The sequence below is a fragment of the Mesoplodon densirostris genome, chromosome 4 (assembly GCF_025265405.1).
Source record: "Mesoplodon densirostris isolate mMesDen1 chromosome 4, mMesDen1 primary haplotype, whole genome shotgun sequence".
Taxonomy (NCBI): domain Eukaryota; kingdom Metazoa; phylum Chordata; class Mammalia; order Artiodactyla; family Ziphiidae; genus Mesoplodon; species Mesoplodon densirostris.
This window is the reverse complement of record NC_082664.1, coordinates 15602768-15607305: the sequence shown is the minus strand read 5'-3', so window position 1 is coordinate 15607305 and position 4538 is coordinate 15602768.

The following is a 4538-nucleotide window of genomic DNA, read 5'->3' as shown; positions in this document are numbered from 1 at the left end:
AGAACTGAGGGCTGGAATTGAAGTGCATTCAATATCTAGCAGCCCCACACAGTATAGAGTATCCTTCTGAACTTTCACCAGCTTCCCCCTCCAACATCCTCTACCATGTGGCACCTAATATTGCCACAAGGGAAATTATCAACTCCCTACCATCCGAACAGATAACTCTACTAGGAAACATTCCCCACGCCCCCAGGAACACAGGAGGTTTCTTAGAACGCAGCACAAAAAAATCCAATCTTTCCATATAAACAGTGACCCACACCCAATCTGTGTCTCTGGCACCAAGTGTGTTTTGCTTGAGCTTGTCTATAAATATCTGCAGTTTAAAGTAAATGTCCACAGTGGTTTCCAAATGTCTTTTTGATTACACGCATGCGTTAAAGATACACAGCTAATCTCAAAAACACACTTTTAATACTTGTTTCTGAGAAAAAGTTCTGTTCTTCCTAATCTAAAATCACCAAAATAAATTCCAAATGAATGTATCTATCCATGTTTTAACTGATCCCCCCCCCGCGCCCCCATAGGTCAAGGAGGTCATTTGTGGACATGAAAACGGAGGTGTGTAGATCCTGATCCACAAAGCCCCAAGCCCACTCTCTCCACAGAGCCAGTGTTCATTCGGAAACTAGCAGGGGTACCTTGGCAATGAAGAGGGTCCAGTGTCTACAGGCACTCTCTCTCCCTGTCCCCACCATGCTGGACACCAAGACCCTCGTGATACGATGTGATGATGAGCTTGATTTGCTGGCCCCTCCTCTCTCTCCCAGTCCTCTACCTTCTCTCTTCCCACAATGCCAAGAGTTGACTGTACGGGGAAATCACTAGCTTCTCTCCAAGGCCTTTTCAGACAGAGCAAAATAGGAAAAAATATTTATATTCTTTTTTGTTGTTGTTGTTGTTGTTGTGTTGGGTCTTCATTGCTGTGCCCAGGCTTTTTCTAGTTGTGGTAAGTGGGAGCTACACTTCATTGTGGTTCATGAGCTTCTCATTGCGGTGGCTTCTCTTGTTGTGGCACACGGGCTCTAGGGCATGAGGGCTTCAGTAGTTATGGCTCATGGGCTCAGTAGTTGTGGCTCGCGGGCTCTAGAGCGCAGGCTCAGTAGTTGTAGCGCAGGGGCTTAGTGGCTCCGCAGCATGTGGGATCTTCCCGGACCAGAGATCGAACCCGTGTCCCCTGCGTTGGCAGGCGGATTCTTAACCACTAAGCCACCAGAGAAGTCCCAATATTTATATTCTTAACAAAAGAAACTCTAGATTCAAATCCCACCTTTGTCCCAGAATTACTGTGTCAGGTACCTTCTGTGTCTTCATTTCTCCATCTTCAAAATGGGTGGGTTTTTTAACCTGCATCTCCCTTGTGTGTTTCACGAGAACTCTGCAGAGAACTGAAGCATAAACATTTTTCACGTGTTCCCGAGAGGCAAAGCACCTCTTTAAATTCAAGGTGTTCCTTTGTTAATTACTTCTGCTTTCTTGACTTAACAATCAAGCACAAGCCTTCTACCCAAATCGTCCCCATTCCTTAGTTTCTGATGGCAATGTTATCAAGATATCTCCTAACTTTTGAACCATCTGTGATGTTTTTTTAAAATATCTATGTGGCTCTTCACAATCAATTAATATTAGCTACTCTTTACCTTATATCCTTTTCCTATAAACACACACACACACACACACACACTCACACAATATGGAAGTCCAAATTCTTTTCTTTGACTCAAAATAAACCACAGGCCTCCAGTACTCAACAGCTAAAAATCACAAAGTCCATGTCCACATTTATCCATGAAAGAAAATTTAATAGTTCAGCATGTCACACAGCAAGTCAATCAGAGGACTGAGAAATCAACACAGAAGCTCCACAGTCCGTGTTTCCAGTTTTCTTATGATAGGAACAAGACAGAGTTTATTTGAGAAGGAAATGCCAAGGTGACATTTGGAATTACCACGTTTGTGGGGGCAGGAGGCCAAGTTCTAGGGCATTTTGCGTTCTCTTTTGGAGCCGTGGCTTTGCCAGATCCACATCCCCATATGCACACAGTTCAGCCAACTCACCATGGGAGTCCGATAGCCTTGCCCAAAGACTTCTCCTCCGGCCGCCAAAAGGGACTTTGCCATCAGGATGCCTCTTGGGGAGGTGGGCTCATGGGGAGAGCCAGAAAGCTGGCCCTCTCAAGAAATCCAGTTGGCCTAAAAGTCAGATTTCTTGAGTTAAGGGGAATAGACCAGGGGGGCCAGAGGGGGAACTGAGTGGTCCAGCAACGGGACATAGCAGAAGACCAAGATGAGGGCACCCCTGTCACTAGAGGCATACTCGCCACGTCCCCTTGTTCTGAAGCCCCTGACGGTGCTATCTTGATAGCAGGATCTGCTTGTTGCATGGGGGCAGAGCCAATGGCCCCCATTCACCACATCCACTACCCTGTGTAGGCAAGTGCTCTGAACCCACGCCGGGCAGGGGAGTCACCGGGCAGCTTCTGACACTCCCCGCTCTTGCATTACGGAGCCAGGGGATGGCAGGAAAGAAACTGCTCTAAGACAGCTGCCTGTGACTGTGCCCACCTATGGACCCAGCTCTAGTCCATTTCATGGGGCCTTCGCATTCTCCCAACCTTCCCAGAAATGTTTCTAGACCAGGAGTCAATGAAAGGTGTTCTGCAGGATGCATTATTTTACTAAGTCCTAATATCCTGTGACACAGAGGGCCGTGCCAGCCAAGAACATTATAAGTAATTACCCCTTTCAGTATCTGCCCACCGAGGTGCAGATCTGTCAAGGTCCCTGGTGGCCCACAGCTACCATCCGCACCTTCCCCCAGGAGCCTCAGAGCCCACGGCCCTCACTGGCAGCATTCCCTTCCCTCCTCTTTCGTCACATCTTGGTTAACACGCTTTGCTGAAATGTCAACAATTCCCTGGATCCCAACCCAATCCACCATAAGTCTGCCTTAGAGCTCGGTCCTTTTGGATGAGCCTGGGAACCACTCTGGACCTCAGTGTCTTTTTCTGACAATGGGGGGCAGGAACAGCTCTTCTCCAAAGTTCTTTCTAGCTGAGAAAATGAATATTCTCTATTTTTCTTCTTAAAACTTTGCTCCCTGTGCCTTTGACAGAAATAACTTTCCAGTCTCGCCTGTTAAATGAATCTGGAACACTGAGCCTGCCAGACAAGTCCCCCAGGGCTAGCCTTTCCTTCCTTGGTATCTGTGGGACATTGCATGGCCTGGAGGCAACATCCTCCCACCATAGGTTTAAAGAAGGATGTTTCAGTTTTGCAATTTGCAATCGGTGGGGCAGACTGGACGAATTCTAAGGTCTCTTTCAGAGTGAAGAGCCCAGGATTTTGCAAGTGGAAAGCTCAAGCTAACCACCAAAGGTCAAGACAAAAAGAGAGAAAAGCCAGTGTTGATTGAACACCTGGAAGCAGACCCAAACTTTAGCTGCCTCTTCTCATTTTGCTCCTGATGCCAGGATGCTGATGAAATCCATAGAGGTATAGGGTGAGTCAGCCAGATCTCCACCATCAGCCCAGCCCTGGGTGGGTGGGTGGGTGGGGCATCCGTGGCAACCAGCTGCTTTCAGGTAAGGCAAAGACCATCTGGCAACACTGTGCTCTAAACAGTCTGCATGGTTGTCAGGAAATGTAATTCCTCAAACCAGGACCCTAACCCTAAAAATGACCACTGGCCACCACATACTGCCCCTGGGCCGAAAGTTCTGGAAATGGAACTTCTGGAGCATGTTATAACTTAACAAGGCTTTCCTTGGGCTGGCCTTTGGATTGATATGTTCTCAGTTCATCGTGTTACCTGTCAGTCATGTGTCACCATGCAGGTGTCAGCCTGAGCACAGGCCAGGAGGTATGGGATGCTGCGACATCTCTGTGTTCATTCTGGAGAATTACTGTAGCTTGAGGGTGACAGTCCCACAAGTTAAATCTTCATCATCCCTGCCTGCCTGTCTTAACAATGTGGATTCACTTTTTTATTTTTGAGTGTATTCACTCACTACCCATGTGAAAAAAATTAAAGGCTTGTGTGGGTATATTATACGGTTTAAATTAAAAGAGCTTTTAAAAAACACAAAGTATAGTTTTGGAAGTCATCACTCAAGCATGGGTGGTTGGGGACCTTAGAGTGGCCCAAATCATTCATTTTTTTTAAGAGGACACTATTTCTTCACTTCCTACCTTGTCTAAATATCTCTGAATTCACTTGACACTCAAAAAAGGATCATTTTCATGAAGTGATTTCAGAGAGTAAGAAGCAGCCACACCTTAAAGCCCCTACCTGAAGCTCTTCCTCCCCCTACTGCCGTGTCCAAAATCCAGTACCCTAAATTCATACTAGTGTGTAAATGACTGATACCAAGGTCATCCCCTAGGACTGGCTGGAGAGAAAGCAGGGCTCCATGTGCCCCCAAGAGGTATAAAGGTGTGTTTTCAGGGTGTACCCTAAGGGGCAGGGAAGGAGAAAGGCAGAAAAACAGGCTGAGGGCACCCAGAACAAAGAGGCCACTGCACTATTTTCCCTA